Here is a 24,711-nt window from a genome sequence, read left to right on the forward strand (position 1 = left end):
CTCAAATTAACGAACGTCTTAATCACCATATACAAAACAGTGATAAGCGTTTCCGTAAATTTATTCAGGATCAAAACAAAGTAAAACGACAAGTAATGGAAACAATCACAGCACAGAGACAGGAAGACAAACGTAAAATGTTTGCGAAGGCAAAAACGTATGTAGACAATAATATTGCTACAGTGTCCGACGAAATTAATTCCATCAAACAGTCGAACACAGAACTACGTGACGAAATTTCCAATCTTAAGTCGAATACAGACACATACACAACCGATTTTCAAACAGTGACCGACAGACTAGAACAATTAGAACTAGCACATAATTCAGATGTCGTCAAAACAGACGTTAAAAAACTGAATGAAACTACGCGTAAATTGCAAAAACAGATTAATGCCACTGACCCTAAAACCGATGATCAGGCAAAATTACTGACTGAAAAATATGATGAATTGGCCAGTCGTATTGATGCTATCGAAAGCGCTAATGACAATAAATCAGACGATACTTCACCGGTTTCATTTAATCAAACACCTGAATTTCAAAATTTACAGCAGACAATTAATGAGATCGATTCGTCTAATAACACGTTGCGTAGAAAGTTGTCAAGTTTACAACAAGAAGTAACAGAGATGAAAAGTATTTCAGTTAATAACACATCACAGCAGACGCCACTTTGCGAACATTTGTCAGACTCGCGCAACGCGTATAATTTGGGTAATCTACAGAGGGTACGGGACTTAGATTCCGAACAACCACAGTTCAACAGATTCTCTTACAATCCTGAACCTGTTCCATCACACAGAGACGATAATTTTGATTACAAACATTTTCTGTCAGTGAGAAAGTTTAAAGTGTTTAAAAACGACAGAACACAGATTCACCCGCTAGATTGGATTCAACAATTTAGCTTTGCTTTTCCACCGACTTGGCCTGTAACACATAAACTTGAATTTATTTGCAGTTTTTTGGAAGGCGAACCGGCAACTCGTATGAGACCGATCGCGAGACAGTGTTACTCGGTAGAGGAATTTCAGAATGCTTTTCTGTCAGCGTACTGGTCGAAGACGACACACCGCGGAATTAAAGATCAGTTAATTAGTTTGCCGAATTACGAGAACTCAAATTTTCCCAGTGTGACGCAATTTTTTGAGCACATGGTACAACAAAACCAATACCTGAGTGAACCGTACAGTGAATCTGCACTTATACAACTATGCATTTCCAAATTACCACGGTCATTACGAGTGTCACTTCTAACGGGGCAGCAAAAGGAAAACATTTCAGCATTCAGAGATCTTTTACAGCTCTTGGAAGTACAACAATCTGATTATTCTTTTGTAAACAAAAATTTTTCTTATAATAACCAAGGTCAACAAAAGTACAGCAATTATGATCAGACACGTAATTTCAATAGGAAAGATAACAGACGCTTTAGGAACGACAACTACCAAAACTCTAATAACAGCCAAAATTCTAATTATCAATATCGTCAAAATTTTCAGCAACAGGAACCACACTTTAGTAACAATAGAGGTGTTTCACAACAACAACATCAAAACCAGCCGGTTAGCATACCTAACCAACAATGGAATGCACAAGGTCAACCAAACTTTAATGTTTCGCCGCGTGCACGTATAGTCCCTGATACAAGAAATGGTAAAGCACTGCAGCAAGGAAACAATTACGTACAAAGAAGGCAGTATTTCAATTCCTATCGTAATGCACCGTATAGGAATGACTTTCACGACAGACGTAAAAACGATGAGCACAATTATCAGCGTACATCTAACAACAGTCGGTCATGCCAACAGCAGAATTATCCGCAAGAACCTATTCTCATGAATGAACCTGACAGTAGGTATCATCTAGAGCGTAATACGTCTGGAAGAAGTAATAGAACAGTTCAAATAGTAGAAATGCCACAGAATCCTCCTAATAATAATAACACGTGAGATAGAATCTGACTAGATACTACACAGGACGCATCTTCCAATAATACAAGCACTACTTTAGACACGCAAAATGTTGTTCGTGAAAATGTAATTACTTTTGACGACATACGAGACACTCTTTTACAGGAAAGACCAGTTGTTCAGAAAACTATTTCACATCCTGTTATCGAAATTAAAATTGGTTCATCGAAATTTTCAGCAGTAATTGATTCCGGATCACCTATATCAGTAATAAATGAGGAGACTTTCAACGAGTGCAACAAAGAGAATACCTATCCGACATTACCTTTAGGCAAAACAAAAGTGAAAGGAGCAGTACCGAGTAAAGGAGTAGACGTTAAATTACAGACGCAGTTATCATTTTGTATTGGAGGTCATACTTTCCACTCAAATTTTTGGATTGTTCCATTATTGACAACAGACGTTATTTTAGGTACGAATTTTCTGGTACAACACGACGCAGTTATCGATTTTCAAAATTCTTATTTAATGTTAAAAGATGAAAATGTAAAATTGGCTTTAGAATTTCAGCACTCTTTATCTGCGGAAGAACAAACAATTAACCGCACAGAGGTCATTTCCGCAACACATAACATAGACTATAATCCCACATTGTTCACGGATACGTACGTACACAACTATAATACTCCAGACGAAGCTGAGTACGACGTAATGCAACTGATTTCTGATAAGGTTAAAGAGAGCAGTGCAAATACAGACGACGAACGCACGCAGTTACACAAAATTCTTTTACAGCAAGCTCCAGTTTTTGACAATATTCCTGGTACTATGTCCGGATTTATGTATGAATTTCAAGTGAAACAGCACGACACATTTAAAGCAAAGCATTATCCCATTCCATATATTCACAGAGAACAAGTTAAAAAAGAATTGCAGGATATGCTTGATCAAGGAATTATAGAACCGGCAGTTAGTCCGTACATAAACCCGTTGCATATTGTTAAGAAAAAAGATGGCTCACTTCGCCTTGTACTTGATTCACGTCACATTAATGACATTATTATTAATGAAACTGATCGACCACAGACATTAGAGGAACTTCTACAGAAATTTCATGGTACTGCTATTTATTCTACACTATATTTGAAATCGGGATTTTGGCAAATTCAGCTTCATCCGAATTGCAGAAAATATACAGCTTTTCTCTGTTTTGGCGATTGTTATCAATTTTGCAAATTACCGTTCGGCTTAACTATTTCTTCGGCAGCCTTTATTCGCGGTTTGAACACAATACTTCCGACAGAACTTAAGGACAGAATTACGACGTATGTAGACGACATTCTTATCGCAGAAGCTAACTGGTCTGAACACAATCTGATTCTTGAACAACTGTTACAAACTTTTCATGCACAAGGACTTACAGTTAACCTTAGTAAATCGCACTTTGGCAAAACTTCTATAAAATTTCTTGGACACGTAATTTCAGCAGAAGGCATTGCACCTGATCCGGAAAAACTTCAAGCTCTACGTGACATTACTATTCCCACGACGAAGAAACAACTACGCAGTTTTTTGGGCTTAATTAACTTTTTTCGTAAATTTATTCATCACTCTGCTTTAGACACACCCAGATTATGTCAATTAACAGGTAAAAACACTATTTGGTCTTGGGATAAGCAAGCACATTCTGAATTTGTGAACCTGAAACATGCTTTGTTGAATGTTCCACTTTTATCGCACCCAGATCTTACCAGAAATTTTTCCATTGCCACTGACAGTTCCAATACCGCTTTAGGCGTACACATTTTCCAGGAAATTGAAGAAGATGGTTCTACAGTAATTAAAAACATCGCATTTGCAAGTCGCATTTTGTCACCTGCTGAACGAAATTATTCTGTTACAGAACTTAAGACATTATGTGTTGTATGGGCTTTCACGAGATTTAGGCACTTTCTTTATGGCAGACATACCACCGTTTACACAGACCACAGAGCGATACAATTTTTACTTTCGGCCAAATTCACGCACGATAGATTAAGCAGATGGAAACTTCATTTACAGGAATTTAATTTTACAATATTTCACATTCCCGGCACACAAAATGTTGTAGCAGACGCACTATCGCGTTCTCTCGGCAACAATCTACATCTACATCTATACTCCGCGAGCCACCTTACGGTGTGTGGCGGAGGGTACTTATTGTACCACTATCTGATCCCCCCTTCCCTGTTCCATTCACGAATTGTGCGTGGGAAGAACGACTGCTTGTAAGTCTCCGTATTTGCTCTAATTTCTCGGATCTTTTCGTTGTGATCATTACGCGAGATATATGTGGGCGGTAGTAATATGTTGCCCATCTCTTCCCGGAATGTGCTCTCTCGTAATTTCGATAATAAACCTCTCCATATTGCGTAACGCCTTTCTTGAAGTGTCCGCCACTGGAGCTTGTTCAGCATCTCCGTAACGCTCTCGCGCTGACTAAATGTCCCCATGACGAATCGCGCTGCTTTTCGCTGGATCATGTCTATCTCTTCTATTAATCCAACCTGGTAAGGGTCCCATACTGATGAGCAATACTCAAGAATCGGACGAACAAGCGTTTTGTAAGCTACTTCTTTCGTCGATGAGTCACATTTTCTTAGAATTCTTCCTATGAATCTCAACCTGGCGCCTGCTTTTCCCACTATTTGTTTTATGTGATCATTCCACTTCAGATCGCTCCGGATAGTAACTCCTAAGTATTTTACGGTCGTTACCGCTTCCAATGATTTACCACCTATGGCATAATCGTACTGGAATGGATTTCTGCCCCTATGTATGCGCATTATATTACATTTATCTACGTTTAGGGAAAGCTGCCAGCTGTCGCACCATGCATTAATCCTCTGCAGGTCCTCCTGGAGTACGTACGAGTCTTCTGATGTTGCTACTTTCTTGTAGACAACCGTGTCATCTGCAAATAGCCTCACAGAGCTACCGATGTTGTCAACTAAGTCATTTATGTATATTGTAAACAATAAAGGTCCTATCACGCTTCCCTGCGGTACTCCCGAAATTACCTCTACATCTGCAGATTTTGAACCGTTAAGAATGACATGTTGTGTTCTTTCTTCTAGGAAATCCTGAATCCAATCACAAACCTGGTCCGATATTCCGTAAGCTCGTATTTTTTTCACTAAACGTAAGTGCGGAACCGTATCAAATGCCTTCCTGAAGTCCAGGAATACGGCATCAATCTGCTCGCCAGTGTCTACGGCACTGTGAATTTCTTGGGCAAATAGGGCGAGCTGAGTTTCACATGATCTCTGTTTGCGGAATCCATGTTGGTTATGATGAAGGAGATTTGTATTATCTAAGAACGTCATAATACGAGAACACAAAACATGTTCCATTATTCTACAACAGATTGACGTAAGCGAAATAGGCCTATAATTATTCGCATCTGATTTATGACCCTTCTTGAAAATGGGAACGACCTGCGCTTTCTTCCAGTCGCTAGGTACTTTACGTTCTTCCAGCGATCTACGATAAATTGCTGATAGAAAGGGGGCAAGTTCTTTAGCATAATCACTGTAGAATCTTAAGGGTATCTCGTCTGGTCCGGATGCTTTTCCGCTACTAAGTGATAGCAGTTGTTTTTCAATTCCGATATCGTTTATTTCAATATTTTCCATTTTGGCGTCCGTGCGACGGCTGAAGTCAGGGACCGTGTTACGATTTTCCGCAGTGAAACAGTTTCGGAACGCTGAATTCAGTATTTCTGCCTTTCTTCGGTCGTCCTCTGTTTCGGTGCCATCGTGGTCAACGAGTGACTGAATAGTGACAGCCAGAGCGAGAGCACCAGCAGCAGCGAGTACTGTTTGTATAAAGCGTTTATTTTGCATTTTGTTTACGACCTTCCACTAAGGAAGGGATTCTATTTGTGTTTATCTGCTCTGCATAGTAACTAACAGTTCTTGATAAAACTTTACGTAGTTTTCGTGTTAGATTTCTTAGTGTTTTCTTGATCGTTTAGAACAGAAAGCGCCCTAAAACCGTCTTTTGTTTGTTTGTTTCGCGGCCGTTAGCCACTAGTCACTTGAATCAGCAGTTGTCTTGTGACAGCCAGAGCGAGAGCACCAGCAGCAGCGAGTACTGTTTGTATAAAGCGTTTATTTTGCATTTTGTTTACGACCTTCCACTAAGGAAGGGATTCTATTTGTGTTTATCTGCTCTGCATAGTTCAAAATGGTTCAAATGGCTCTGAGCACTATGGGACTCAACTGCTGAGGTCATTAGTCCCCTAGAACTTAGAACTAGTTAAACCGAACTAACCTAAGGACATCACAAACATCCATGCCCGAGGCAGGATTCGAACCTGCGACCGTAGCGGTCTTGCGGTTCCAGACTGCAGCGCCTTTAACCGCACGGCCACTTCGGCCGGCCTCTGCATAGTAACTAACAGTTTTTGATAAAACTTTACGTAGTTTTCGTGTTAGATTTCTTAGTGTTTTCTTGATCGTTTAGAACAGAAAGCGCCCTAAAACCGTCTTTTGTTTGTTTCGCGGCCGTTAGCCACTAGTCACTTGAATCAGCAGTTGTCTTGTGACAGCCAGAGCGAGAGCACCAGCAGCAGCGAGTACTGTCTGTATAAAGCGTTTATTTTGCATTTTGTTTACGACCTTCCACTAAGGAAGGGATTCTATTTGTGTTTATCTGCTCTGCATAGTAACTAACAGTTCTTGATAAAACTTTACGTAGTTTTCGTGTTAGATTTCTTAGTGTTTTCTTGATCGTTTAGAACAGAAAGCGCCCTAAAACCGTCTTTTGTTTGTTTCGCGGCCGTTAGCCACTAGTCACTTGAATCAGCAGTTGTCTTGTGACAGCCAGAGCGAGAGCACCAGCAGCCGCGAGTACTGTTTGTATAAAGCGTTTTTGTACTTATTTGCTGCGCTTAGCTTTTAAATAGTTTTTCTGGGAAAACCTAGCGTAGTTTTCGCGTCTCGTATTTTAGTGAGTGTTTCTTGATTATCAGAGCAGCTCATCAGAAGATTATCTTGGGAATTTGTCACCGTATAGAGTAGGGTAAACATAGTCATGTGTAGGGACTGTGGTTGTTGTGAGCGGACGCAAGGAGAATTGGCCACTCTTCGGGGGCAGGTGGAGGCTTTGTCTGTTAGGCTCATCGAGCTCGAGGCGCAGGCGTCGGCTCGTAGTGGCGTTGGGGCAACTGTGGTGAGACCTATGCCTACTTCGGTGGCCTTGGAATCACATGGAACCCCTGATGTCGCTGCGTCTTCCGGCAGTGAGCATCTTACCGGTCAGCCATCACTCCAGGGTGAATGGCGGACAGTGGTGGGCTCGCGCGTGCCTGGCCGAAAGGCGAAGGTGGGATCTGGCCGCGTGGCAGCTGCCTTACCCCTTTCCAACAGGTACGGGGTGCTTCCTAGTGGTGATGACATCGTTTCCGAGCCACCACAGGATGCCTCGCCTGTTGGGCCAGTGGCCGATTCTCCGGCAAGGTCCCGACAGTCACAGAGGGCGGGCCTATTAGTTATAGGGAGCTCCAACGTTAGGCGGGTTATGGAGCCCCTTAGGAAAATAGCGGGTAGGTCGGGGAAGAATGCCAGTGTGCACTCGGTGTGCTTGCCGGGGGGTCTCGTCCGTAATGTGGAGGAGGCCCTTCCGGCAGCTATTGAACGCACTGGGTGTGACCGGCTGCAGATAGTAGCACATGTCGGAACGAATGACGCCTGCCGCTTGGGTTCTGAGGCCATCCTTGGTTCCTTCCGGCGGCTGGCTGATTTGGTGAAGACAACCAGCATCGCACGCGGAGTGCAAGCTGAGCTTAATATCTGCAGCATAGTGCCCAGAGTCGATCGCGGTCCTCTGGTTTGGAGCCGTGTGGAGGGTCTAAACCAGAGGCTCAGACGACTGTGCGACTATAATGGTTGCAAATTCATCGACCTCCGTTATTGGGTGGAGAACTGTAGGGCCCCCCTAGACAGGTCAGGCGTGCACTACACACCGGAAGCAGCTACTAGGGTAGCAGAGTACGTGTGGCGTGCACACGGGGGTTTTTTAGGTTAGAGGGACCCCCCCCCTTGGGCGAAACGATAAATACCTGACGGCTTACCAGAGAGGACATTATCATCGTTGATAAAGAACGTCCGTCCTCAGAGACCAAAAACAGGAAAAGTTAACGTAATATTGGTAAACTGCAGGGGTATCCAGGGCAAGGTTCCTGAATTAGTATCTCTTATTGAAGGAAATAGTGCGCATATAGTATTAGGAACGGAAAGTTGGTTAAAACCGGAAGTGAACAGTAACGAAATCCTAGACACAGAATGGAATATATACCGCAAGGATAGGATAAACGCCAATGGAGGAGGAGTATTTATAGCAGTAAAGAATTCAATAATATCCAGTGAAGTTATTAGCGAATGCGAATGTGAAATAATCTGGGTTAAGTTAAGTATCAAAAGGTGGGTCAGATATGATAGTCGGATGCTTCTATAGACCACCTGCATCAGCAACCGTAGTAGTTGAGCGCCTCAGAGAGAACCTGCAGAACGTCGTGAAGAAGTTTCGTGATCATACTATTGTAATAGGGGGAGACTTCAATCTACCACGTATAGAATGGGATAGTCACACAATCAGAACTGGAGCCAGGGACAGAGACTCTTGTGACATTATGCTGACTGCCCTGTCCGAGAATTACTTCGAGCAGATAGTTAGAGAACCAACTCGTGAAGCTAACGTTTTAGACCTCATAGCAACAAATAGACCGGAACTTTTCGACTCCGTGAATGTAGAAGAGGGTATCAGTGATCATAAGTCAGTGGTTGCATCAATGACTACAAGTGTAATAAGAAATGCCAAGAAAGGAAGGAAAATATATTTGCTTAACAAGAGTGATAGGGCACAAATCGCAGAATATCTGAGTGACCACCATCAAACGTTCATTTCTGAGGAAGAGGATGTGGAACAAAAATGGAAAAAATTCAGAAACATCGTCCAGTACGCCTTAGATAAGTTCGTACCGACTAAGGTCCAAAGCGAGGGGAAAGATCCACCGTGGTATAACAATCATGTACGAAAGGTACTACGGAAACAAAGAAAGCTTCATCATAGGTTTAAGAGTAGTCGAATCATAGCTGATAAGGAAAAGCTGAACGAAGCGAAAAAGAGCGTAAAGAGAGCAATGAGAGAAGCATTCAACGAATTCGAACATAAAACATTGGCAAACAATCTAAACAAGAACCCTAAAAAGTTTTAGTCATATGTAAAATCGGTAAGCGGATCTAAATCCCCTATACAGCAAGACGTAGCAACCAACTTCTGCAAAACAAATTTCAGTGTCATGTACGTTCAGCAAGTTGCATTTGAAAACTTTATTTCATCGTCATTACAGGACATAGCACAAGAACAAAATAAAGACAACGTGTGGAAAGAAATTAAACACCTTTGGAAAGATAAGAATAATGTTACGATTGAAACCATTACACTGTACGCAATGACATTCTGTTTCGCCGCTCTTATCCTGACAGCAACAATTGGTTATTATGCATTCCTGACGAACTGGTTAACAAATTAATCTGGTACACTCATTTAAGTTACGCACATTACGGAGCAAGAAAATGTTTTCTTATACTGAGACAGAACTGTTATTTTACCAACATGGAAAAACGTATACGACGAGTTTTAGCGTCTTGTAAAATTTGCCAGAAAGCTAAATCAGACACCACTTCACATATTCCTCCATTATATCCCATTATACCTGTTAAATTAAGACACATGGGCGCAGTAGATATTTTTGGTCCGATTCCGAGAACTAACAGAGGTTTTTGCTACATCTTTGTCACTGTTGAGCTCACTTCAAAATTTGTTACTTTCACTCCATTACGCAAAGCTACTGCTAAAACTGTTTCGAAAGCATTTGTAAAACATTTTCTATTTCATGTAGGGCATGTGTTGAAAGTAATTTCTGACAATGGATCTCAATTTCGTTCTAGCATATGGACACGTATGTTACGAGCTAGAAACATTTCTCCGATCTATATATCCAAGTACCATGCTTCTTCGAACCCCTGTGAAAGATTAATGAAAGAAATTGGTAAGCTGTGCCGAATATACTGCCACAAAAGACATATTGATTGGGATACACACATACTCTCATTCCAAGATGTAATGAATTCCATTCCAAATGAATCCACTATGCTATCTCCGTCTGTTATATTGAAAAACGTTGAACCACCAAACAAAATTAAAGAATTAGTAAACTTCCCTAAATGTCGTCGCCTACGACACCATGAAATAATTGACATTGCGCTGAACAACATCAAACGTGCCGCAGAGCGCCGGAGAAGACAGCAAAAACAGGTTTGTACACGCCGCGACTTTCACATTGGACAGAAGATATTAGTACGTACACACTATTTATCCAGCAAAATAAAAGGAAAGTGCAGTAAATTTGAACTTCTATACGCAGGTCCATATCGGATTCGCAGCATCCCTCACCCCAATGTTGTACACGTCGAAACTTTGAGAACCAGAAAATCGAAAGGCAATCACCATATCTCAAACATTAAACCGTTTATTGAGTGAAACCACTTTATGATGTAACATGCTATGATGCCATTTACTTATGCAATTATATTCACATGACTAATTACTGATGATTATCGTATTTTTTCTTGGCAAGTGCCCGGTAAGGTAAGGTTAGCAGGTCGCTTTTCTTGTCGTTATATATCAGACTGTGCACTTTTTTTTTCAGAGACACTTACGTATTTTATGACTAATTATGCAATGTTATCTAATGACATGTTAATTTCATTACATTTTTTCTCCATTAAAGGCTTTAATTATCGCCTCTATTAACTACACTCTATACAAGCTGAACACAACGAACGTCACATTTTGTCTTTTTATGTACGATTGTTTTCAGTTTTGTTTGTATGCACTGTGAAATAGTTAAGATATAACACACACCAGTTGACTTTGACATTCTTTTTGCCCTATGACATCTCAAGATCGTGACTGTTTTACGTTTTTTGCTGCTGCATTGTGATATTCTCTGTACATTTTTCATCTGAACACTGTCAATGTCTTTGACATATTACGTTTTCTGTCATGTTATGCTGTATGGTTCATTATGTTACCATAAACCAGTCATTATCTAGTGGGTATATGATTTAAATGCAAGACATTAATCTTTGTTCATCAATTTCAGAAAGAAATGATGCGTGTAAGAAATAAATTCAACATAAATGGGAATTTCACATACGGAATAAACGAAAGAAGATGCAATAACTTTATGAGGAAGAGTAAATGGATCAGGATTAACAAGCATTAACAAGAATATACTATACTCATCGTAGAATAGCAGTCTTAACTAATTTTTTCTTTCAGAATACAAGGTGATTGATGCAGGCTGTCAGACAGAACTACACATTTTTAGTTTTAGTGATGAAATATGTTAGAGATAAGGAATAGTTGTGTTATGAGTAATGCAGTGATATTTTTGCAGATGATAATGAATGCTGATGAATAATGATGAAGAATGTGCTGTTATGAATAATGAAGTTTTTCTTTACAGGTGATGATAATAATGAAGTTATGATAATGTGGATAATGAAGTGATTGATATTGAAGTTTTTTCTTTACAGATGAGGATAATGTTGAAGTTATGTATTTAGGCTATGTAGTTGTTTAAGTATTTGTTGCAGTTTGTTTTGACAGCAGGTGTTATATTTCATAGTAGGATGACGGAAAGTTTTGGATAGGACAGCTATGGAACACATTTTTATACACATTTCACTACCTGTTAATTCGAAGTTCACTACTTTTCAGCATAGTATGCGTTTCTTCTTTCAGGTCAATAATCCATTTTGTATTTTTTCCAGGAGAAGCTTTTCATTATACTTACTAAACCTGTTACTTATTATACCTGTTCTAGTACTTGCATTTTTATTTTTTACCTATTTGTGTTTATCATTTATAAATGTGATCACATATACTGCCTTGTTACATAACCTTGCTACAGCTGACTCATGACGAATGACGTTACCTATCCTCATTTGCAGCAATAGGTCAAAAGCAAATAGTGTTATGCCTCAGCAATTAATTATCGATCCCAACGCAATGCATTGCTAAAAGAGGTATTACCAGTCCCACATAATGTCACTAGTTTATGATAATTCTGAATAATACTGATTAGCTCTGAATAGTATGTCACTTCAGTAATGACTTCTTAATGATAAAAATATATATATATACAAAATAATGCTTTGTAACTGGCCAAGGACTGCCACTGTTTATTGTAATGAGACTACTTATAATGGCCATGATTATTAATGCTATGACTGTAATTAACTGATTTTTAATAATGACTTCGTAATGATCTGAATAATACTGAATGAGGAACAATGTTTTATGCCCATGATTATTAATGCTATGACTGTAATTAACTGATTTTTAATAATGACTTCGTAATGATCTGAATAATACTGAATGATGAACAATGTTTTATTCTATTCAATACTTGCTGGCCACTGAGTGCCAATAATTAATGTCACTCAATGAATTATGTTATTAATTATGCCATTAATTAGCTCTTGTTTTCAATGTTGATACTTTGTAACTGGAAAAGAATGTGATTGTTTAATAATGCTTTGTAATTAGGAAAAAGCTAATGATTAATACTATATTGGAATGGCAAATAATTAATTAACTATGCCATACTTTGTAACTGGAAAAGAAGGTGATTGTTTCATAATGCTTTGTAATTAGGAGAAGGTTAATAATTCTTACTATATTCAAATGACAAATGATTAATTACGCTTTGTAACTGGAAAAGAATGCGATTGTCTAATAATGCTTGGTAATTAGGAGAAAGCTAATGATTAATACTATATTGGAATGACAAGTGATTAATTAACCATGCTATACTTTGTAACTGGAAAAGAATGCGATTATTTAATAATGCTTTGTAACTAGGAAAAGAAGGTTACTGATTCTATGTAAAACAATTAATGAACATTTTTCTGTAATACTACATACATGGTACAGAAATGTTCAGTAACTGGGCTATGAATGCCGCAAACTACTAATGAAGAATGGTATGTGACATATTGTCCTTCACCTTATGAGCTAACTACCCTGAATTACTGCAATGTCCATTTGTCCTGTCTATCCTAGTGATCATGGAGCACTATCTTTGGTTTTGCACTAATTCTACGTTGGTGTGCCTTGTAAGAGCGTGGTGTTGACACGACATGCTGTCCACCACCGTGAGCGTTGAAGACGTTACTATGGTCCCACTGTTTGGTGTACCTAGTGTACTGCCAAAATGAGAACATGGAACATTACTACGACAGTTCAGTGTCTTGGCTACACTGATAAATTCTGATGGGAAAAGAACTTCAAATTGTGTCACTTGGTGTTGTACTTCTGTGGAAAGATATGGACTTTCAGAACAGCTGTGTGCAATCTAAAGTGCTACAACCATGATGCAATCCTTCCCTTTCCTATCCTAATAATGAAAATCATTTTTTGCTAACATCATTTATGTTCATGGTTATACATTTTTTTCGATTCGCTGAACTCCAGTGCGAGTACGTTTATGTCACTTGTCAATATGATTTTTTTGCCATTATGTTTATTTGTTGTGAAACTGCAAAAGACATTTTTCGATTTGTTCTGAAGTACAGTATATGTACACTCTTGTCTTTTATATTGTATATACATATTTATTTTAATGATATGTTCTGAACTACAGTGCATGTGCACTTATGTTAGGTGTTAATATGTTTTCTACTGAACTTCAGTGCCTGTGCACTTTTCTCATTTTTCAATATGATTTGTACTCATTCTGTATATTCAATACTTCAGTGCGTATGCACTTATGTCATTTGTTACTCATTGTATATACATTTCGTCATTTGCTGATATGTTCTGAACTGCAGTGCATGTGCACTCATGTCACTTGTCAACATGATTTTTTTTGCTATTCTGTTTATGCTAAAGAATTTTTTCAGTGCCTGTGCACTTTGTTACCTGTCAAATAATTTTTATATACATTTTTCTGATTTGCTACTATGTTTTGTACTCACATTTTGTCTTTGTCTGATATATTTTGTACTTGGTGCGTGTGCACCACATTTAATTTATGTACTAAATTTGAATATTCTGTAAATTGTAAAAATTTCTTGCGATGGCAAGTCCAAATGACTCACCATCGCTGCCAAATTTTTGCCCCCCCAGTGGAGGGTTATGAAACATGTATGTAACGTAGCAGCGATGGTGAGGCACGTTAAAATCTTTGACCAGAGAGCCTATTATCGTAGTTAGTCTGTGCTTGACCGCGCGAGTGTTGCGAGCAGTACGTTCAGTAGTAGTCGTGCAGTACGCTAGTAGTCGTCATGCAGAGCAGTATGTCGGTAGTAGCAGCCGAGTGCAGTTGTGTGTGAGGAGTCGGCGAGCGTCGACATGGCATTCTGGTCAAGATGCTGAATGAGGTATATTGTTAATTAAGGTAATCATCAGATAATGTAAAGTTTATTTATTGTAATTAATTTTCAACAAGTGCCCCAATAATAATTTTGATTTCAAAGCAATTTTTACAAAAAAAATCATTTAATTACGATTTCCTTCATTTCCCTTAAAGAAAAGTCTCAGTTAAATTAAAAAAAATATATATATTATTTGCAATGCAGTTCCTCCAAGCCGTGCGCAACAATAAGAGCAGAAATTTGACAAGCAGTTTCAATGAGGTAAGAATTTAATTCTGATTTTTTTTTTGCACAGGGCCAAAGACCGATATTTCGGTTTAATTGAATTATCATTATCACTGAGATTTTCTTATAACTGAATTGACTTTCATTTTTTTTGTGAGGAGCTTATACTTGGGTCAGATTGCTAATTTTTGTTTAATTGTCATTGTCAGTAGATTTCATTGCAGGAGGTTACACTTGACTCCCATTCATTTATTATTTCTGTCTTTAAAATTTCAGTGGAGAGGTTACACTTAGCGCAATGTCCATTAGCATTCTTAAATAATATTGTCATTTATAATTTTTCTGTGGGAAGGTTACACTAAGTTAGCGCAATGTCCATTAGCATTCTTAAATAATATTGTCATTTATAATTTTTCTGTGGGAAGGTTACACTAAGTGTAACCTCCCCACAAAAAATTTATAAATGACAATATTATTTAAGAATGCTAATGGACATTGCGCTAAGTGTAACCTCTCCACTGAAATTTTGAAGACAGAAATAATAAATGAATGGGAGTCAAGTGTAACATCCCTCAATTAAATCTACTGACAATGACAATTAAACAAAAATTAGCAATCTGACTAAGTGTAACCTCCCCACAAAAAATTTATAAATGACAATATTATTTAAGAATGCTAATGGACATTGCGCTAAGTGTAACCTCTCTACTGAAATTTTAAAGACAGAAATAATAAATGAATGGGAGTCAAGTGTAACCTCCTGCAATGAAATCTACTGACAATGACAATTAAACAAAAATTAGCAATCTGACCCAAGTATAAGTTCCTCACAAAAAAAGTGAAAGTCAATTCAGTGATAAGAAAATCTCAGTGATAATGATAATTCAATTAAACCGAAATATCGGTCTTTGGCCCTGTGCAAAAAAAATCAGAATTAAATTCTTACCTCATTGAAACTGCTTGTCAAATTTCTGCTCTTATTGTTGCGCACGGCTTGGAGGAACTGCATTGCAAATAATATATATATTTTTTTTAATTTAACTGAGACTTTTCTTTAAGGGAAATGAAGGAAATCGTAATTAAATGATTTTTTTTGTAAAAATTGCTTTGAAATCAAAATTATTATTGGGGCACTTGTTGAAAATTAATTACAATAAATAAACTTTACATTATCTGATGATTACCTTAATTAACAATATACCTCATTCAGCATCTTGACCAGAATGCCATGTCGACGCTCGCCGACTCCTCACACACAACTGCACTCGGCTGCTACTACCGACATACTGCTCTGCATGACGACTACTAGCGTACTGCACGACTACTACTGAACGTACTGCTCGCAACACTCGCGCGGTCAAGCACAGACTAACTACGATAATAGGCTCTCTGGTCAAAGATTTTAACGTGCCTCACCATCGCTGCTACGTTACATACGTGTTTCACTGTTTAGAACCGCTGTCCGTTCCACGTCGGCACGATAACTCAGCTCCGGTCACAGTGTACTTCCTGTTATGATACGTCGTAGTTAGCTACACGGCCATGGTGGCGCGTCGGAAACTCCCTGTTTGATTTGACAGAGGACTACAGCGCTCCAAATGGGATTTCCGATTAGAAGATGTGAAATATGTGAAATATTGGCCTACCCTACCCTCGCAGCATGGATGTGGGCTACCACATGCCATTGGATACTCAAGAGCCATTTAGTAGCATGTTGGAAATTACGACCCATTACTATTCCTCCGACTACAGCGCTATCTATGGAGAAACGAAGAAAATGCTGCAGACAAAACGTATGTAGATTTTTCCGTACTATTAATCTGCCATAAAAACTGGCAGTTCCCATTGAATATTACAGTGTTGCTCCCTGTCACCCACGCACAGGGTGGGGTGACGGGTCGAGCGTGGACATTCCTCTTCCAGGCAAACATAATTGATATTTGATATGAATAATAACTTTTTCTGATCCGATATGTTGTTTTCAAGATATATCAATGTCTTCAGTTAAGATGAAATAAAAATTACCATGAAAGAGTTTTGATTTTCATTGTATTCCTCAGACGTAACATCGGATCTGCCCTTCTGGTGTTTTATCTTTCCTAGAGCTAAACTTATCTTCGTATAATAGCTTCTCAGTTTTCTTCTCCTTTCATCTATACATCATTCTCGCCAGTAATGTGGGTACAAGAACGGTCGCGGTGAATGAACGATTGTTCTCGAATTCATCTGCCTTCGCTATTTTCGAAAATATATTTATGGCATTCTTATGAACGTCCGGTGGTATGTCTCCATTCTCATAAACTCTACTCCCTACTTTGAACATAGGGAATGGTATCTAGCCGTTCTGTTTTGTTTGATCTCAAGTCTTCCATACTACGACTCTAATTCTGGATTCCACACACTATACATAGCTCGCAAGCATGCCGCTTTGGCAAATGGGGTTGCAGGTGTGTTGCGTAGGTTCCAAAAAAGTACGATCCAGTGAGTGGCGAAGTCTTTGCAAATGCAGGGTGGTCGCTTTGAACATCTTCATCTTCTCTAAAGTGAACGTTGCTCCTACGTTTAAATACCAGCTCTGTGAAGATAAACCTGAACATCAGACATACATAACAGAATTATTGTGCATAGCATAATGTGCAATCTAACATAGCCTACCTACTGTATTTTTTGTAGCTCATTGGATACATACGATGATACTGTATCCAGCATTACTAATTTTTCTATTGGCCTTATTTGTGTCATGGGCAAAACAGAGTGTTCCTTTATGTCTGTAAGAAGTTTTTTGCTACATATTGACGTTTCGATAAAGGTAACAGTAATAGAAGGAAATGCGCAAGATACTGCAATGTGGAGATTTAAATTGGGTACGGTTTGATGCTTTAGCTGAAAAAAAGGTTGGCGTGAGCGCTACTCAAACATTGGCATGTCAGCATATCCGTGTTTCGTCTCACTGAGCTAATGGCACAGGTCCGGCACAGTGCAGAGTTCCTGCTGCATGTTCCTGACCACGCTGCTCGCAGTTACATCGTTAACAGAGCCTGGTTTTTTAAATCACACTTGTATCAAACCAGTCGGTGGGACTAGGTGCTACTAGAAACACTTCTGTCTTTAATTTGGGTGAGGCATCGTAAGCCGACCGCCAAATGCGGCGTTTTTTTCTCCACCGTCTATATAAGAAGCAATGAAGGATGTAGAGGAAAGATCTGGTTCGCGATTAAAATTCAAGGTTAAAGGTTACCTATAAGATCGTGTGATAAAATTCGTCTGGTCACAGAAATTGGAAATGAATTGCAGGGCCTAATGAATGTAACTAACAATGAATTGAGGGTATGATATGGATTGAGATTAATCCAAATGACGAAAGCACCGGAGAACAGCACAAATTAGATTAGCCGCCACAATAGATGATATATTTAAGACCAAGATCATTAAGATGACAGAAATCATGAGATACCTCCAGTATTGTATCGGACCTCGTTTCGCCCGGCATAGTGCAGTAACTCGATGTGGCATGAGCTCAACAAGTCGTTGGAAGACCCGTACAGAAACACTGATCCATGCTGCCTCTGTAGCCGAGCATAATTGCGGAAGTGTTGCTGGGGCAGGATTTTGTTGACGAACTGACCTCTCGGTTACGTCCTACAAATGTTCGATGGGATTAACGTCGGGTGATCCGGGTGGCCGAATCATTCACTCGAATTGTCAAGAATGTTTCTGAAACCAGTTGCTAACAACTGTGACCCGGTGACACAGCACTTTGTCACTCATAAAGTCTCCATCGTTATTTGGCAACACGAACTCCATGAATGGCTACATATGGTCCCCCTCAAGTAGGTGAACATAACCAGAGAACGCAGTCCATTTCTTGTGAAGGTAGCCCACATCACTATGGAGCGACCACCAGCTTGCACAATGCGTTATTGGCAGCTTCGAGTCCATGACTCCGTGGGGATTACGCCACATTCGAAATTTACGATCAACTCTTAACCAACTGAAATCGAGATGCAGGTTATGAGGTCACGGTTTTCCAGTCCCCTAACGTCAGATCAACATGCTTTTAGGAAATGCACTCGTGTCGGTCGTCTGCTGCCATAGTCCATTATTGCAAAACTTCGACGTTTTGTTCTAATGGATACGTTCATCGCGCGTCCCACATTTATTTCCGCGATTATTTCACGCATTGTTGCTTGCCTGTTAGCACTGACAACTCGACGCAAACACAGCTGCTCTCGGTCGTTAAGTGAAAGCCGCCGGCCAACGCGTTGTCCATGGTGAGAGGCAGTGCCTGAAATTTGGTATTCTCGGCACACTCTTGACACTGTGAATTGGAATATTGAATACCCTAACGATTTCCGAAATCGAGTTTCCCTTTGGTCTAGCTCCAGCTACCACTCCGCATTCAAAGTCTGTTAATTCCCTTCGTACATCATTAATCATGTCTGAAACCTTTTCACATGAATTACTTACCTACAAGTGACAGTTCCGCCAAAGCAGTTCCCTTTTACACTTCGTGTATGCGATACTACCGCCAACTGTATGTGCGCATATAGCTATCCCATGTCTTTCCTCACCTCAGTGTAGTAGAATAAGTGAAGAAATTTTGCTGCAATGAAAGCAAAATAGCGCACAACGGACGAGACAAGTATCACATAGCAAGCAGTTTCGCACACGAAAAGAGAGCATTCCTGCCAAAAGAAGTCTACTACTTCAAACACAAGCCCTGATTTCGGAAACAAGATTTCTAAGAAGGTATGTCCCATGGACGTGAGATAATTGGAAAATAGAGAAACGAAGCACTAGTAAAGAAGAGTTATAACGTAATTTTATCCATTTTTTGCAGAGTTTCTTCAGTCACAAATCGTGATTTTAATATAATGCACGAGGCATTTCCAGGTCTGGGTGCTCATCTTCAGATGCTTTGTCTACATTAGCTTTATATTCGTTCAATTTTTGGTGTGGCAAGATCACATTGTTTTATTACAAAACGCCACATTATGAAACATAAGTTTATAAAACTATGACAAATACAAATGTGACTTACTGTTTTTAGTCGTAGGTGTATGGTTCTGGAGAACGTTTATGTACAAATACACGCGTATCATTAAGCAGCACATTTGGGGAAACACTTTGACAGAGCACATTTTCAAACGCAGTTCAAAATATGTCAAAGAATTTCGACCATGAAGATACTGCACTTTTACAAATACACAGATATTATTTACAAGGTAATGCATCATAATTGTCGAAATTGTTAGGAAAACGACAATGAGGTGGAGCCTGTAGGAGGAGTGCACGTCTTGGTTGATGTTTTAATAACGCACAGCCCAGGTTTGGGAATGCCACGAGTCGGTTTCTGAGAAAACTCCATGAAGCTAAAAGGATTGAGGGGTCAGCAGCAAATACCATACAAAAATCCGAAAGGGTAAACCGAGAGAAATCCAAAACCTGAAAACCAAGAATCGCCAATAGCGTACCACAAAAGTCAAAATATTAAACAGGTGTAAAAACAAAGAGCAAGTGCGAAATCCACGCCGCAACAAGTGCGGAAGCGAAACAAAGCCTATGGACAGCCAACAATGGTGTGTCCATCTCGATCTGGATGTGTGACGCCAACGAGGATCCCAACGACTGAGTTCAGGTGGGCTGGGTGTCACGGAAGTACGCATCACACTATGATGTATTTCTCAGAACCTTCAGGAGATTTTAGGATTTTGCGTAGCCTTACTGGAAATGCATATCGTCAACACTCTAGGAGAACTACTGAACGGACGGTAACCTCCTATGCATTAGATTAGTGCATAAGTCCGGCTGCTATGGATTTATTTATCCACTGCCATTTCTTACTTGTAGTTCAGTGTTGATTTTACATATTCAACAGTGACAATGTAGGGGAAAAATAAGCTGCAGATATGAATAGAAATCTGTGTTTGGGAGGGCACTCGACTTTTGTAGTTCGTGCAGCCCTGTTGACAACAGCACTGCGGTGGTGTGCTGGTTAGCATATCTGGCTACTAAGAATGAAAACCCAGGTACGAGTCCCGGCCGTAGTACAAATTTTAATTCCATTCTTCTGCTTCCATCATTATCACAGATAACGATGAGACTTAAATGTCTCAGGGAAAACTTTAATTGCAGGATCTATAAGTCCACACTATGATACAGGACTTTCCTATTACGTCCAACGGTGGGGTGCTGTTCCAAACCAGAGATCCCTGGCAATAGTGACAATATAGTGGGAAAAGAAGCTGAAGATATGAATTGAGGTTTGTGTTGGGGAGGGCAGTCGACTTGGGTAGTTCGTGCAGCGATGTTGACCACAACTCTGACAGCAGTAGAGGTAGCCAGGAACATTTGTACCGCGTATGGTGATAAAGTCATTGGACAGAGCGTGGGGAGAAAATGGTTTTCTCGTTTTTAGGAGCAACGGTTTGATATTAGTGACTCCTCGTTCAGGAAGACCTTCTGGGTTTGGTGAAGATCGTTTAAATGCATTAATGCACAATAATCCACGACTGTGCGCTTTAGAACTGTCTCATGTGGCGAACTGTGATGATTCAAGATCGTATGACATTTGTATGCAGTGGGGAAGGCTGAAAAACCGAGTGTATGGGTACCGCATGCTTTAAGCCAAAATCACAAAAATCAACAAGTGGACGTATGTGCAAATCTGGTCGCTCATTATCAATTGGCTCGTGAAGAATACCGATTATTCCTATCCTGTATTGTTAGTGGTGACGAGAAATTGTCCTTTTATGTCCGCCCCGATAGCTGAGGGTCAGTGTGACGGATTGCCGTCCTACCGGCCCGGGCTCGATTCCAGGCTGGGTCGGGGATTTTCTCTGCTCAGGGACTGGATGTTGCACTGTCTTCATCATCATTTCATCATCATCCGGCGTGCAGGTCGCCCAAAGTGGCGTCGAATGTAATAAGACCTGCACCAAGGCGGTCGAACCTGCCCCACAAGGGCCAAACGCTCATTTCCATTTCCATTGTGCTTTTATGTTAACACAAGGAAAAGAAAGAAGTTTTTGAGCCGAAACAAACCAGCCATTCCCCCGTACAAAGACTTGCGTCCATCCACAAAAGATAATGTTATGGTGGAACAGCGACGGTGCAGAGTACTACGAATTGCTTCTGCCAGGTATAACAATCCCTTTTGACATTTGTTGTCAACAAGTGGAACGCTTTACAAACTCGCAGTCTCTGAACAACGACCAGGAAGACTGTGTGACGTAATAATAAGTAGCGTATGGCATTGGTGGCCGGGAGACCCCTCGCGGGGTGGTTCGTCTGCCACTCCACAAGTTCTTTAACGCCACTACGGCGACTTGCAAGGGAATGAGGATGAAATGATGATGAAAGCCATACAACACCCAGTCATCTAGAGGCAGAGAAAATCCCTGACCCCCCGGGAATCGAACCCGGCACCCCGTGCGCGGGAAGCGAGAACGCTACCGCAAGACCACGAGCCGCGTACACTGTGTGAAGTGATGCTCCTCCACTGTGGTGCCCGCCGCATTCTGATAGACAGACAAAAAACGCTATACAGGAGTTGGGTTGGGAGGTCATTCCCCATCCACTTTATTCACTTCATCTTGCATCCTCAGACTTTTCCCTGTTCTGTTCTCTGTTGAACAGCCTTCAAGGAACTTAGTTTCCGGATGGAAACGCGCTCCTAACATGTCTGTACGAGTTCTTCGGCTCAAAACCATGTGATAGCTGCTGTCACAGAATCATAAGTTATCCCAGCGTTGGCAGACTGTTGTAAATAGTGAAGGAGAATATACACTCCTGGAAATGGAAAAAAGAACACATTGACACCGGTGTGTCAGACCCACCATACTTGCTCCGGACACTGCGAGAGGGCTGTACAAGCAATGATCACACGCACGGCACAGCGGATACACCAGGAACCGCGGTGTTGGCCGTCGAATGGCGCTAGCTGCGCAGCATTTGTGCACCGCCGCCGTCAGTGTCAGCCAGTTTGCCGTGGCATACGGAGCTCCATCGCAGTCTTTAACACTGGTAGCACGCCGCGACAGCGTGGACGTGAACCGTATGTGCAGTTGACGGACTTTGAGCGAGGGCGTATAGTGGGCATGCGGGAGGCCGGGTGGGCGTACCGCCGAATTGCTCAACACGTGGGGCGTGAGGTCTCCACAGTACATCGATGTTGTCGCCAGTGGTCGGCGGAAGGTGCACGTGCCCGTCGACCTGGGACCGGACCGCAGCGACGCACGGATGCACGCCAAGACCGTAGGATCCTACGCAGTGCCGTAGGGGACCGCACCGCCACTTCCCAGCAAATTAGGGACACTGTTGCTCCTGGGGTATCGGCGAGGACCATTCGCAACCGTCTCCATGAAGCTGGGCTACGATCCCGCACACCGTTAGGCCGTCTTCCGCTCACGCCCCAACATCGTGCAGCCCGCCTCCAGTGGTGTCGCGACAGGCGTGAATGGAGGGACGAATGGAGACGTGTCGTCTTCAGCGATGAGAGTCGCTTCTGCCTTGGTGCCAATGATGGTCGTATGCGTGTTTGGCGCCGTGCAGGTGAGCGCCACAATCAGGACTGCATACGACCGAGGCACACAGGGCCAACACCCGGCATCATGGTGTGGGGAGCGATCTCCTACACTGGCCGTACACCACTGGTGATCGTCGAGGGGACACTGATTAGTGCACGGTACATCCAAACCGTCATCGAACCCATCGTTCTACCATTCCTAGACCGGCAAGGGAACTTGCTGTTCCAACAGGACAATGCACGTCCGCATGTATCCCGTGCCACCCAACGTGCTCTAGAAGGTGTAAGTCAACTACCCTGGCCAGCAAGATCTCCGGATCTGTCCCCCATTGAGCATGTTTGGGACTGGATGAAGCGTCGTCTCACGCGGTCTGCACGTCCAGCACGAACGCTGGTCCAACTGAGGCGCCAGGTGGAAATGGCATGGCAAGCCGTTCCACAGGACTACATCCAGCATCTCTACGATCGTCTCCATGGGAGAATAGCAGCCTGCATTGCTGCGAAAGGTGGATATACACTGTACTAGTGCCAACATTGTGCATGCTCTGTTGCCTGTGTCTATGTGCCTGTGGCTCTGTCAGTGTGATCATGTGATGTATCTGACCCCAGGAATGTGTCAATAAAGTTTCCCCTTCCTGGGACAATGAATTCACGGTGTTCTTATTTCAATTTCCAGGAGTGTATTATCGATGACTAAACTCCCTATTGCGTGAATATGTTGTATTTATTAAATTTATGGAAAAACGCAGCAAATTTAACCACCCACCTAGTAGTTCAGTAATGAGAGACGATGCTGTATGTGTTAAGGTCTCAGTTACTGAGTATCGGATCTGATTTGTGATTGGAGTCAGAGCTCCCTTGTTGATACAACTCAACAAAAGTCGTTCTTGGTGAAACACAGTCAGGATATAAAGGTTCGAAAAGGGCTCTGAGTACTATGGGACTTATCATCTGAGGTCATCAGTCCCCTAGAGCTTAGAACTACTTAAACCTAACTAACCTAAGGACATCACACATATCCACGCCAGAGGCAGGATTCGAACCTGCGACCGTAGCGGTCACGCGGTTCCGGACTGAAGCGCTAAGAACCACTCGGCCACCACGGCCGGAGAAATAAAGGTAATTTGGTATTACCTCAAAGTACTGTTACAGAGTAGTTACTGTTTTCGATGTTTATTACTAATTTTCGAAGTGTAATTGGTAGACGCATGATGCTATTCACCGATGAAGATGTTTGTAGGAAAATTACAACGGCAAAAGACTGTAGCGAAATGCGGGATACCTGTAGAGAACTGGCGATTGATGTAATGACTGCTGGCTGATTCTGAAGGTAAATAATTGTAATTTAATGCCCATAAACAGATGAAGAGGTCCAATACACTGTTGTCATAAATCTCTGTAAGCTACAAATATTATAAAAATCTATGATTAACCGTCCCGAATAATTTCAGAATAACCCCTAGTTTTTCTTGCAAGACTTTTGCCACAACCGAAATACTGTAGCTCCATCCAGAAAACGTTTTTAGGGATCTAAGTTTAACAAACTTGGAGA

Source organism: Schistocerca serialis, chromosome 9 (assembly GCF_023864345.2).
Source record: "Schistocerca serialis cubense isolate TAMUIC-IGC-003099 chromosome 9, iqSchSeri2.2, whole genome shotgun sequence".
In the NCBI taxonomy this organism is placed as follows: domain Eukaryota; kingdom Metazoa; phylum Arthropoda; class Insecta; order Orthoptera; family Acrididae; genus Schistocerca; species Schistocerca serialis.